The sequence below is a fragment of the Dermacentor silvarum genome, chromosome 1, assembly GCF_013339745.2.
Source record: "Dermacentor silvarum isolate Dsil-2018 chromosome 1, BIME_Dsil_1.4, whole genome shotgun sequence".
Taxonomy (NCBI): Eukaryota; Metazoa; Arthropoda; class Arachnida; order Ixodida; family Ixodidae; genus Dermacentor; species Dermacentor silvarum.
The window spans coordinates 372,467,456-372,481,556 of NC_051154.1; the positions used below are offsets into that span (position 1 = coordinate 372,467,456).

At 48.4% G+C, this 14,101-nt stretch overlaps 1 protein-coding gene across 1 annotated transcript in view; it reads right to left on the reverse strand.

Moving 5' to 3' along the window:
• Nucleotides 1-14,101, reverse strand: part of LOC119445576 (cGMP-dependent protein kinase 1) — a 697,240-nt gene that overhangs the window by 21,806 nt on the left and 661,333 nt on the right. The window lies entirely within an intron of this gene.

Below are 14,101 nucleotides of genomic sequence, written 5' to 3' on the forward strand. Positions count from 1 at the left end.
CAGTGAGCATGTCGCCAAGAGTGCGATTGAAGCGCTCAGTTAATCCATTGGTTTGCGGATGGTAAGCGGTTGATGTACGGTGGACGACGTGGCACTCGGCAGGCAGAGCTTCGACCACTTGGGAAAGAAAGACCCGTCCTCTGTCACTGAGGAGTTCTCGAGGAGCGCCATGTCGAAGCACTAAATTGCGCAGGATGAAGAAAGCAACCTCACGTGCTGTAGCGGCAGGAAGGGCGGCAGTCTCAGCATATCGGGTGAGATGGTCAACACCAACGATTATCCACCGGCTTCCAGACGTAGTGCATGGGAGTGGGCCGTAAAGGTCGATGCCGATCCGATCGAAAGGCCGCGCAGGGCAAGGTAAAGGCTGAAGAGCGCCGATCGAGCATTGCGGAGGAATCTTGCGTTGTTGGCATGCTTCGCAAGCACGGATATACTTTAGGACAAAGCTGTACATACCGCGCCAGTAGAAGCGTTGGCGCAACCTTGCGTAAGTTTTCAGCACGCCTGCGTGAGCACTCTGTGGGTCGGCATGAAAAGCAGCGCAGATGTCGGAGCGCATGTGACGAGGTATTACGAGAAGCCACTTGCGACCACCCAGTATATAGTTGCGGCGGTAGAGCAGGTTGTCTCGCACGGTAAAATGAGAGGATTGACGGCGGAGCGCGCGGGAGGGCGGATTGGCGGTGGAATCCGACAGAAGGTCGAGAAGGGCAACAATCCACGGATCCTTTCGATGCTCCGAATGCATGGACTCGACGTTGAGCGCTGAGATAGCGGTGTACTGTGCCGAGAGAGACGCTGTATCGGGGGGTAGATGAGAGCGAGAAAGGGCGTCCGCGTCAGAATGCTTGCGGCCAGACCTGTACACCACTTGGATATCATACTCTTGAAGCCGGAGGGCCCACCGACCGAGGCGGCCCGAGGGATCTTTCAAAGTCTACAACCAGCAAAGAGCGTGGTGGTCCGTGACGACATAAAACGGGCGGTCATAAAGGTAGGGTCGGAACTTGGCAAGAGCCCACACTATAGCCAGACACTCTTTCTCAGTGGTTGAATAGTTGGTCTCGGCCTTAGTGAGGGTTTGGCTCGTGTAGGCGACAACATACTCGTGATAGCCAGGCTTCCGTTGCGCGAGCACCGCACCAAGGCCCACGCCGCTTGCATCAGTGTGCACCTCCGTAGGTGCCCGGGGATCGTAGTGCCGGAGAATCGGAGGAGCTGTGAGCAGCAGGCGTAGCGTCTGGAAAGCGTCATCACATTCACGAGACCAGTGAGACATGTCGGCGCCAACGGTGAGAAGTCGCGACAAAGGTGCGACAACGGTCGCCAAATTGCGCACAAAGCGACGAAAATAAGAACAAAGGCCGATGAAGCTCCGGAGCGTCTTCACTGACGTCATCTTAGGGAAGTCGGCGACAGCTCGAAGTTTCGCAGGATCAGGGAGGACGCCGTCTTTGGACACAACGTGGCCCAAGATAGTCAACGTGCGAGCTGCAAAGCGACACTTTTTGATATTCAGCTGAAGACCAGCGTTCTTAAAACATGTCAAAACTTGGTGGAGACGTGAGATGTGCGTCGAGAAGTCTGAAGAAAACACGACGATGTCATCCAGGTAGCATAGGCAAATGTTCCATTTGAGACTGCGAAGTATGTTATCCATCATGCGCTCGAAAGTTGCGGGTGCATTACAGATCCCGAATGGCATGAAGGTAAATTCATATAGCCCATCAGGGGTGACAGACGCAGTCTTCGGTCGATCGCATTCGGCCATGGGAACCTGCCAGTAGCCAGATCGTAGGTCCAATGACGAGAAGTACTCAGCGCCTTGTAAACAATCGAGTGCATCGTCAATTCGGGGTAAAGGGTAGACGTCCTTCCGTGTGACTTTGTTTAGGAGGCGGTAATCGACACGGAAACGAATAGAACCATCTTTTTTCGCACTAGCACAACTGGAGAAGACCACGGACTCTGGGATGGTTGAACGACGCCACGCTCGAGCATGTCATTCACGTGGTCGTTGATTATACGACGCTCCGCCGCTGAAACGCGATGGGGTCGTTGTCTGAGGGGAGAGTGGGACCCGGTGTCGATGTGGTTGGAAACACTGTTCGTACGACCCAAGGCGTGTTCCGTACAGTCGAACGAAGAACGGAAAGCATCTAGGAGCGACAGGAGTTGCTCGCGGTGCTCGAGGGAAAGGTTGGCGTCAACGCATGAATCAAAGACTTCGGTAGCCAGTAGCGCACCCAGGATCTCTGCCAGGGGGGGGTTGACAGTTTGCCAATACCATCTAAACAGCACTAATTTCAATTTCTTCACGGGAAATTGTCGAAAAAATGCGCTTTTTGCGAGTGTGCAGACGATTGCGCGTCTTACATCTTAGTTGCAGTACTCAAATGCGTAAGGAAAGAAAAGGGGTTAAACAAAAGGGGGAGTTAAGTCGGCCTCAGGGGGGGGGTTACAACCCCCGAATCCCCCCCCCCCCCCGTCGGTGCGCCACTGTCGGTAGCCAATCGGGAGCTTTTCGGAAATGGTGTCTTGGCATCGAGCGATAGGCCAGAAGAGGAGCCAGGCACGTCCAAACACTCAGACATGTCAATAGGTTCGACACAGCCGAGGCACTCGTCGCGAAGCAGAGTCAGCGGGTATTGGAACGTGTTGTCCACTAGCATAATTGTTGTACCAGCGGCGACATCAAGAACGGCGAATGGAAGTGGTAGAGATGTGCGGTGAAGAAAAACAGATGAAGGCATGAACAGTACCGAGGCGTCGGGCGCCGATGGACACAACAAAGCGACTGGTGTTGAAGTGCTTGGTGGCAGATCAGTATCGGCGGTGACAATAATCTTTAAGGGGGCGGTAGAGGCGGCAGGCAGAGTGGTGTTAACGACAGACAGAGCAACTTCGGCACGGGCACAGTCAATGACGGCACGGTGGCGCGACAGAAAGTCCCATCCCAGGATGACATCATGGGAGCAGGAAGGGAGAACAAGGAACTCAATTGTGTAAACTACGTCCTGAATAACGATCCTAGCGGTGCATGCGGCTGAAGGTTCGATGGGCTCCGTGGTGGCAGTACGAAGTACAAGGCCAGAAAGTGATGTGGTGACCTTCCTAATCTTACGGCAAAAAGTCTCACGTATGACGGATACTGCAGCGCCCGTGTCGATGAGTGCGAATGTAGCGGCTCCTTCAACCTGTATTTCTATAATGTTTTGCGGCGATAGCGGAGGTCTTGGGCATTTCGACAAGCGTGCAGCTCTTGCCTCCGAAGCTGCAGCATAGTTTCCCTCGTTGGAAGGCGGGCGACGACGCATCGGCGATATCGAACGGCGACGCGGTGATGGTGATCGACGGGGGCTGAAGTTCTGACGACCGGTCCAGAAGTTCGGCGATGGGTTCGAATCAGCATGCTGGTGGAATGCAGGTACCTGTGGCTGAACGACGACGTCCTGACGCGGCAGGCGACGGCGACAGAAGCGCGCCACATGTCCCGCGATACCGCACGAGAAGCATATCGGCCGATTGTCCCGCGTTCGCCATGGATCTTGCGGCCGGAAGTACTCAGGGGGCATTTGAGGGACAGGGAGAAGCGCTGGGCGCGGTGGCGGCGCCGAGTAGGGGAGTGTCGTTGGTCTAGGACGCGACACGACTTCAGCGTACGTCAAAGGTGCAGCAATCTGAGCTGGTGCAGCAATCTGTTGGACTGGTGGAAGGGCCTCTGCAACCTGCTCGCGGATGGCCTGCTGCACGGAAGAGGACAAAGGTTGGACAGGCTCCTGGGTGAGAGGGAGCAGCGAGAGCTGGCGGGCCACCTCTTCACGAATGAAGGCTTGATCTGAGGCAGCAGAGACCCGTCATCAGCAAATCCGTGAGCAGTCACCAAACTGGAAAGGGAGGCCACTTGAGGAACAGTTTTGCGGGCGAGCGCTCGTTGCCGGCGTAATTCATCGAAGCTTTGGCAATATGTGACTACGGCTGCAACGGTGGTAGGATTCTTGGCCATGAGCATCTGAAAAGCGTCGTCATCAATGCCCTTGAGGATTTCTTTAATCTTATCTTCCTCAGTCATCGTTCGGCTCACGCGGTTGCAGAGATCTATGACATCCTCGATGTAACTAGTGAAAGTCTCGCACGGCTGTTGCGCTCGGTGGCGAAGGCGCTGTTCAGCGCGAAGCTTTCGCACCGCAGGACGGCCAAATACCTCCACGAATGCAGTCTTAAAGTCATTCTATGTCGCAATGGTTGCTTCATGGTTGCGGAACCAGAGGTGGGCGACACCCGCAAGATAAAAAATAACCTTGGTGAGCCTTGTCCGATCGTCCCATTTGTTGTGGTTGCTCACCCGTTCATACGACGAAAGCCAGTCGTCGACATCGGTATCAGCGGTGCCACTGAACACAGCCATGTTCACGAACGGCCCCGCAGGTGACTTGCACAGTGGACGAAGTGGGTCGCTCACCGGCGTCGTCTGGCATGGTCGTGGGGGTAGCGGAGGGCAGAGTGCGGCTGCGGAGTTCCAGGGCGAGTTGTTAGGATAGTTAGGATACCCCGCACCTCCACCAAATGATATGGGGTTTATTGGCGTTTAATCCCGTTAGGTCCAGCGCAAAGAGCACCCGAGCAGTTCCAGCCAAACGCCAGCGCGAGGCAAAACCAGCGACACCGATCCTTTCGTCTTTCTCTTCCTCACTTCAGGAGCCATGCGACCACAGCGACGCTTGTGCTAACTTCATTATTACATTAGGACTAACGTTAAAAGACAGGAAGAGAGCGGTGTGGATCAGAGAAGAAACGGGGATAGCTGATATTCTAGTTGACATTAAGCGGAGGAAATGGAGCTGGGCAAGCCATGTAATACGTAGGATGGATAACCGGTGGGCCATTAGGGTTACAGAATGGATACCAAGAGAAAGGAAGCGCAGTCGAGGTCGGCAGAAAACCAGATGGCATGATGAAGTTAGGAAATTTGCAGGCGCAAGTTGGAAGACGGTAGCGCAAGACAGGGGCAATTGGAGATCACAGGGAGAGGCCTTCATCCTGTAGTGGACATAAAATATAGGCTGATGATGATTATGATGATGATGATAGTAACATGCGAGATCACCGATGTGAACGCTGCAATACTCGCTATTCACCATGTTTTTGTTGTGGCCTTAGAGATGGCCTTGTGACCTAACCTGTACGAATCTCCGAGGCCAAACCTCTAGATCCTCTAAGTTCCCCTTGATACTTAAAAATTTTGTCATCGCAGTCAACAGCCATTCGCTGAACAATATTTTATTGTATGAGCCTTTGTGCAAGGCTTACAGCTTTGAAAAAAAAAGACTAAAGCTTATATAAAAAATGTTATTCTTAAACGTTTTAATTCGTACATATCTAAAAAGAGAACAGGCAACATTGGCATCTTTTTTTTTTCCACCGGCGTTGCTTTGTCGCCATTTTGCACATTTTTGTGGTATCCGTGTGCGCGTTGTCGGCGTGGTATGCTCCGATGTCCGTGTGTTTGCGGTTGCACAATAATGAGACGCATTTTTGTCATGAGGTTTGAAGACGAAAAGTGGGATGCCCTTATATCCCGTCCGTGCCACAATCATTCCGGATAACAGCAGAGCATCGGCTGACGCGGAGGTTTGCCATCGACTGCTGTGCGGAAGCGTGCACGAAGGCGGGAGCGGAACGACAGCGGCCCCGACATAGTTCTTCTCTTCGGTGAGCATCTTTCTTGTGTTGTGTGTTCATACGGCTCTCCCAGCTGAATGTTTGATTCACGTGTGGTGCAGGCACCGGTGTCGAAACAGTTTGTGCGGCGGCGGTGCAGCGCAGGCGTGGTGTCCGTGGTGCATGTATAACGTCTTCAGTCGAGCGCCAAGGTGTGGGACATGTCATCGGCTTAAACGGAATAGTTTCCGGCCTGGCTTGCAGGATTTAAGATTGGGCAGGCTGGTCACGATCAAACGACTTGAATTTAACTGCAACCAACCGCTTAAAACAGGGACACCGGTTCGTGTATGCTCGACCGTATACCCGCCGCGGTAGCTTAGTGGCTGTGGCATTGGGCTGTTAAGGGCGAAGTTGCGGTGTCGATTGCGGCCGCAATTGATGGCGCAAAGTGCAAAAACGCTTGTTTGCTCGTATTTATCGGCACGTTAACACAAGGTGGTCAAAATTAATCCGGAGCCCGCCGCCGCTGCGTGCTTCACAATCAGACCGTGATTGCGGCATGTAATACAGCAAGATTTAATGTTTCACTTAAATGCTTTGTACGTGGTACTGTTGCAGTATGACCCATGCCGCGCAGCCTTTTCTATTAACCTTAATGTCCCCGTCCGTCTTTTTGTTGTATCGCCATGAAAGTGTGATTCAGTAAGTGTCTGGAACGGTGACGGGCCATGCGTGAACACAGTGCACGACTGCACGTCACGGTTCCCACCCATTCAAATATACGGATGTCACAATGTGCACTTAAGACCGGGATTGAATTTGTTGATCGCGATTGGCTCATTAGAGCAAGCTGCGGAAGAGAGCGAATGGCAGTGGAGAAATTCGATCGGGATCGAAAGTGAATGTGTGACACCGGTATTACAAGCGCGGATCATCGAGCAAAACAGGCCGGCTGATTTGTCCTGGATCAAATGCAACCAAAATGTATCCCCTCTTCTACAATTGTAAAAAAATAAGTGCCCATAGCGATTGGGATCGACGCCACCAGTTTCTGGTCTAGTTCTGAACATTTATCCCTTCGTAAAAATATTTCGGCGGATTTATGGGCGTGACTTTAAAAATTTAAAGACCAAGATGTTACTTAAGAAGTTGTTGCGTGTGGAAAGAAAATAGATTGGGACGGGTAATACGATCAGCTCTACATGAATTACAAAATCACGCAAAATACTAAACGTTCACTTAAAATCAAGGGCTTTAGTTGCATTCTTTGTTTAACAAGGGCATTCAAAAGCTGTATTTTTAACAGAATATACATGTTGGCTGCAATCATGAACTGAAGTTGTGGGTAACGTACGATTATATAATGTATCTGTGCAGACAGAAACATGATTGTAAATGCTGTTTAATTTATTCGAAATTGTGACCTATAGTAGGCTATACTGCTGTGACTGCTTTCGGTATTTTATTGCCCGAGTTCTCACGATGTACATTTATTTACCATCCAAAGAGCATTCGTTTTCATGTTCGGATAATATATTGTTTGTGGCAGAACAAACATTCCATCAAATGACGTTAGAGCAGGTAAAGCATTATTTCCTCCCTGCCCGGTCGCAGTAGCCCAGTGGTTATGAAGTTGCGCTGCTGAGCTCCAGGTCGCGGTTTCGGTTCTGGATGTGGCGGTAGCATTTCGATGAAGGTAGATCGTAAAAGCGCTCATGTATCGTGCATTTGGGTGTAGGTTAAAGAAGCGCAGGACGTCAAAATTAATCAAGAACCCCCCCTTACTGTGTAACAATCAGCATACATTTGCACCTAAAACCACGGAATTTCCTTTTTGTGAGCACATAATCATTTTCAGTGTTTCGACTTTGAATGCTATTTTGCTGGTGAATGTAATAAGATATGCCTACCGTCATATCCGATCCACAATTTCAATACAGTCCAACCAACAGGTATAAACAAACAAAGCAAGGAGTTGACTGTCATATTCTTTAAAATCAGTGCCTGTCATGAACAATTTAATTTTGAGAAACTGTATACGGTTGACTAATCGTATGTTATATTTCTTTCCAGAGTACACATGCACCAAGTTCCCATCGACCAGTGTATCAGCATAACAAGTAGCCTGTTCTTAATTCTGGCAAGTGAAATGAAGAAGAAACAAATTGATGAAAACCTTGATAAAAAGTATTCATATGCTCTTTTTCATTACAAACTGAATGTTCAATTTGCATAACAATACAGGGAGAGGAGTCTTGGAATAAAAGACTACAAAAGGTATCTTGAAGGTGTCCAATGCCCGCAAGTGCCTCAATAAGAAATGTCAAAAATCACTTATTTACCATTGTTGTCCACTTCAGAATCCATACTTTTATGTTGCATTCGACTTTACATTTCAGTAAAATACGATGTTTATTCCAATGGTATCCCAAATTAAACTGGTAAATAGAATTACAATGGTTTCACGGTGGCAACTTTTCAATAATGACCGACAAATCTACAGTGATAGGTCCATCATATTTCCATGAAACATATATTGATTGAGCAACAAGACGTCAATAGAATGTCTACTAGAATTCAACAATCATTTTCGTTAGGAATTAGCGTATGCCCACATTTCCTCTTAATACACTTGCAGTAAGATAAGGACCCGTCCACAATTGCGAGCGATCTGTCGCTATGCGAGCTTTTGCATTGTATCGTGGCAAGTATAGGTACACTCGGCCACAAAATATTGCGGGGCACGCGACCCTCCATGACCCTCCTCGCCTTCAGGCAGCTCACAGCTGGTGTCGAGACCAACGCTTGCGCGCATGCGCGTCATACCGCGATTGCAAGCGTGCATGTTTCCGCACTTCCTCCTTGCGCGCAGGCGATATCCAAGTGTAGCCGCAAGGTAGCTCTCTTGCGATTCTCTTGGATTCAGCTAGAGAGTGCGCAAGATGACACGTGGCAGAAGTGGTGTTTTTAAACGGTAGCTCTTGACTAACGCTCTCTAGTGATCATGTACTGCATGGAGCCGAATACGGCACTCACTTTAAGGTCGCTTTCTTCTCGCCGCTAGCTCCGAACGCGGACGCTGTAATTCTGAAAGAGCACTACTAACATGGAAATGCCATTTCTTGCTTAGTTAAAATATTAATGGCAATACGACCGGTGCAATAGAATTTAGAGGTGCTGACGTAGCTTAAAAGACTGCTTACTAGAACGGGACACCAAAAACTCTGGACACCCTAATAACCGGCCATATTTACTCGGGCTTGCTGACATGCTTACTGAGAACGCTTTCACTTCCGCAGCGCTTATCTAGTTATCGCCAAACATGAATACGAGTGCCGATAACAATCTGGTGACAAAATGTTTCCCGTTGGGTAGGCATTGCGGTCCTTCACTAAAACAGGCATTTGCCAAGTTGACTATTCTGCCCAACTCCATTGCGGACAGGTGACGTGGGAACGCGCGAGTACAAAACCGCGATTACTAACTTGAGAATGCCATTTCTTGCTTAGTCAGAAGAAAACGGCAATAGTACTTGCGTTCCTTCACTAAAACAGGCATCTCCCGAGAAAACTAACACGTATAACTCAATTGCAGAAACGTGACGTGACTTGCGTGTACAAAGCAGCGATCATAACACCCTCACAATCCTGTATTAGCAACGCAGGCGTAAGTTGTGTGAGACAAACACCTGTTGCAGGTTAGTCTGAAGCGTCACAACAGTTTGTTTATATACGCTAACAGCACCATATTGCTCAACGCCTTAATGGACTGATGTCTCGCACTCAACGATTTATTACCCGTTGTTTGTAGTATTTGGCAAAAACACGTGGACGAGATTGTTGATCATTAGGATTCATGATACAAATTGCAGCGCGACTGGGCGAGGCAGAGCGAGAAAACAACACGCAAAAAGCGCTGTGTTTGTTGTTTTTGTTCATTAATGCGAAGAAAATAAGCCACGGAAGGGCCGGCTACCTCAGTGATCAAAAAAAAAAAAAAACCTCCAGTGACTAAAGAATGCAAAAAAAAACAGACAGCCAAAAGAAAACGTTTGTGCAGATGACAGCACGAACTGTGGGAATCGATGTTATGCGAAGCATTTTGCAGGTACTTGTATAGCTAGAATTGCTTGTGATTCCGGAAAGCGATACCAGGTGGAGCAAAATGTTTTTGTAAATTGAGTAGCTGTGTGTGCGGATAGCGAGCATACGGTGTGTGTTACGAGAGCAGCGCAACGACGACTGCATTGAAGACATGGCGGCATATGGCCCGATTTCTACGCCGGCCGTTCGACACGAGCTAACAACATGGCAACTGTTGGTTTCTACATAGGTAGTGAACCAGCGTAATAGAAAGATACAAAGAATGTGACGTCATCAGTGACTATGTGTTATGCGATCGTAACTAAACATCCTTAACATTGGAGATACCCGCCGCGTTGGCTCTGTTAGGGAAGGCGTTGCGCTGGTGAGCACGAGGTCGCGGGATCGAATCCCGGCCGCGGCGGCCGCATTTCGATGGAGGCGAAATGCAAAAACGCCCGTGCGCTTGCATTGTGGTGTACGGTAAAGGACCCCAGCTGGTCAAAATTAATCCGGAGCCCTCCACGACGGCGTGCCTCATAATTAGAACTTGTTTTGGCACGTAAAACTCCCGAAAGAAGAAGTAACTTTGGAGATCGTGAAGTCTTACAACGTCGCACAGTTTCTACGTAGCGTGCTAAGAGAAAAGTACTGTGGATAGTGGGACGGTCCCGGAGATAGTGCCGTCTAACCAGTGCCTCAGAGCTCGAGCTGTCACAAGGAACGAAGAGGAGGAAGTGGCACGGAGAGCTGGCTGGCATTAAAACGCGAGAGGTATGAGTGCGTTTCTTTTTCTTTTTTTTTTTGCATAATACAACAAAGACAAAAAAAAAAACGATCGTGGCCCAATGGCTAAAGCACTCCAGAAATAACGTACGTTAACATAGCGTACCTGGACCGCGGAAACCCAGTCACGTAAGGAGCATGTGTAGCGAGGGTAACGCTATTTTTTACGCACGTAATGCGTTTACGTTTGGTTGCAAACGCTATTCTACAACCCTCGACTGTTTCCTCAGTATGCTAGGTATACCACCTGCCCATGCGCAGCGTGCATCGTCTAGGCCGCGCGGAGTTGGCTGCGACGGCAGCAGCCACAGTGAATGGCCAGCAATGAACTACGTTCATTGGAACAACGACCGTTAATGCTACCGAATAAACTTTAAGTATATCATATAATCTGCTTCCATATGACAGGGTTTCAATTGTACGGGTCGGGACTGCGTTAATGTAACGCAGGTTTAACTACAAATGCAAACAATATTACAACAATATCGCATGATTAAATGGAGCTGAAGATTAGGCGTTTCAACTATAACATCCTTTGCTAGCTAGATTCAGTGAAAACTAAATTGTTGCTGACGAGGTAATTTTGAGCGCTTAATTTTTTTTTTTTTTGAGCGAGGTTTCTGTGTGTTTTCTGATTGCACGAACAGCCGAAGCGGATGAGCCGCAGCTCACTGTGCATTCTTCGTTTGAAGAAAAAAATTCGACGGAGACACTTACGACTGCTTACGTGTGGGAATTCGAAAGCATTATAGTCCCTTTGGTGAAACCTATAGTCAGCCAGAACCATGGAGGTGCCGTGGTATCGGGGAAGCGTGCTCGTCTCGCACACAAATTTTCTTTTTTAAGGTCATCAGTTTACTTTGTTTACAGCAACTTCCCTGAGAAATGTCACGTAAATGCGAGCATTTTTGACGTGTTTTTACTCTTTGCGTCGTCGGCTATTTTTGGTACCATCACTCGGTTACGCCGCCGCCGCCGCCGCCAGATGTTTGCCTAATGGAGCATATAATGCTTTCGCGTTAAAAATAAAGAGAACAGGCTATATGCCTACATGGTGTTTCACGTAGCTGTACGGAACCAGACCTCCAAATTAGGTGGTACGTCGGGCAATGATTTGACCAGTAGCGTATTGCTGGCGGTGGTTATGAGCGATACTGGGAATATTTCCTGTGTAGTGCCCACTGTTCTCTAAATTGTTCGCTAATGAGCATTTTCCCCGTGTCTTTTACGTGGCTCTTTTTCCCCGGATCTGAAGATGGTCCGAAATTCTTGAGAAAGCGAAAGATATATCCCTGAGTTCTTGTGCGCCAACGAAATTCATGAAAGAGTTTCGACACGAGGTCTAGCTGCCACGCCCATTCTGCAACTATTTTATCGAATACCTCTAAGCTTGTAATGTAATTCACTTTAAATAATGGCTCGTGGGATACTGATACTCACTAAATAATTAGTAAATTATTTTATTATTTAAAAGTTAGGCAGAACCACCGAACTTCTTGACATCTATTGAAGCGAAGCTTTGGTGAAGCGGTTATTCAAATCGTTTCAATTTGCCAACTTCATTCGTGCGTCTTTGGCTTGTAAAGTAAACTGCAGCGCGCGCGTATGCGCTGTGACACAATGACGCAATGTGACACACGTGGAGCTAGTTGGCAGTATGCATCTGATTTTATGGCAATGGCATACCTGCCAATCCTCCCCTAACATGTCGTAACGTGTACAAATTAGGGCTCCTTCGAGGACTTTACGAAGCTCGCCGTCAAGTTTTACGAAAAATAATTTCTGTTCGCGAAACATATTCCCTCGTCTGCCTCCGAACTTTTCAGTTGGAAGTTTTTTAAAGATGAAAGGACGCCAGAGGGGGTACTTGCTTCGAGCATGTTCCCGAAGCAGGCGAAATAAGCAAGACGATATTTGCTGGTAAAGTCACTGTGACCTAAACACAATGAGTTGCCTGTCAGTCTCTGTTGTTTTAATTTTGCAGCTGCTTTTCGCTCCGTCTAAAGGTAAAAGATTGCTAATGAAGTGCACATGCGTTCCTTAAAACACATGTACTATACAGAAGCCCCGCCCCGCGCCCCAAGGAAAATAAAAAATAAAAAAAAGCCTCGACCAAGAACCCTTTATTATCCCCTCCTTCTTTGGCATTCTGTCCACGGATTTTACGAATTTCAAACTTGCCAGGTTGGCAGGCGTGCTAACGGCATATGTTGCGATACGCTTTAAACACACTGCAAAATAGAGGCATATTACTGGAAACCTGCAGCATGTGAAATACGAGATACCATGTAATACAGTGGTTTTCATTTTTAGTTTTGTCGTTTTGTTCGACCCCAAGAAAAGAACCACAGTATCAATTACTATAGCTGTTTCTAGAAATACATAAGTGCCTTACTTCAAACCGAATGCTATTGCGTACTCATGATACATCAAGTACGCGTTACTTAGTAGTTTCTGTTTCCAATCAAACGTTTGTGCCATGTGAATTTATTGTAGCCTTTTGAGGAACTGCGAAGTGAGGTATATGTTTTGTACAATTTGTTGTGTGTACGTTACACGCTTGGGTATTCTCTTGTTGGAAGCCATGTTACAGCCCTCGGGGGATAGGGCGCTTTCCTCACGCGAAGTGTTCCGCTTGCTACCCGAGCTTGCCCACCTCTACAGGATGTCAATAAACTGAAATTAATATTTTGTCCACTAGTGCTGAGTATTGGGCGAGTTCGTATCTCATTTCCGAACTGGCACAGAGGCTCTATTCCTGCTTTCAGCCGCCTCGGCTGTTACTTCCTTTCCTGGTTGCGCTGTGCCAGTTTAGAAATGAAATTCTATGCCGACTCTTGCGTCGCAATGGCAGACAGACAGACAATGAACTTTTATTGAGGTCCTGAGGGACTAGCCGGCGGAGACCCGTTGGGGCCCCCGGCTCGCCGCTGGCTGCTCCCATGTCGGAATCGGGAGGCCAAGCCTCTCCGCTCTTTCACGGGCCCTCTGGACGGCCATGGACTGGAGCTTCAGTTCCGTACTTGAGATGGCCTCGTCCCAGTCCTGTTCGCTGGTGAGTGACGTATCCCGTAACGCAGGACACTGCCAGAGCATATGTGCTAGAGTGCTAAACTCCTCCCCACAATTCGGGCACTGTGGGTCAATTTCTGTGTTTATCCTGCTTAGGAAACCTCGCGTGGGATATGACCTCGTCTGAAGCATCCTAAGCGTGATCGATTGAGCTCTACATAGGCACATTCCCATTCTGTAGGACTGGCCAAGGGTCGGCACACACCCAGGGGTACAAAATAAGAACATTCTGAACTAAATCAAATATTTCTGTTAAGTGTATTGCTGTATTATATTAAGAAGGGGGTGTGTGTGCTTTAAATATACGCATAAGGGCCGACATTATATATCCAGGTTAAATGCAATAAGTTAAAAAAATTCATATCCCATGAGGTGGGATCAAAGCTCGGTCCCCCCTAAGCCCAACATACCGATGCTTTAACCATTTGGCCATTATTGCTCGTACTTCTCCTTCCTGTCAACACAAGCTCTTTCAGGCGCCTAGCGCATGCGGT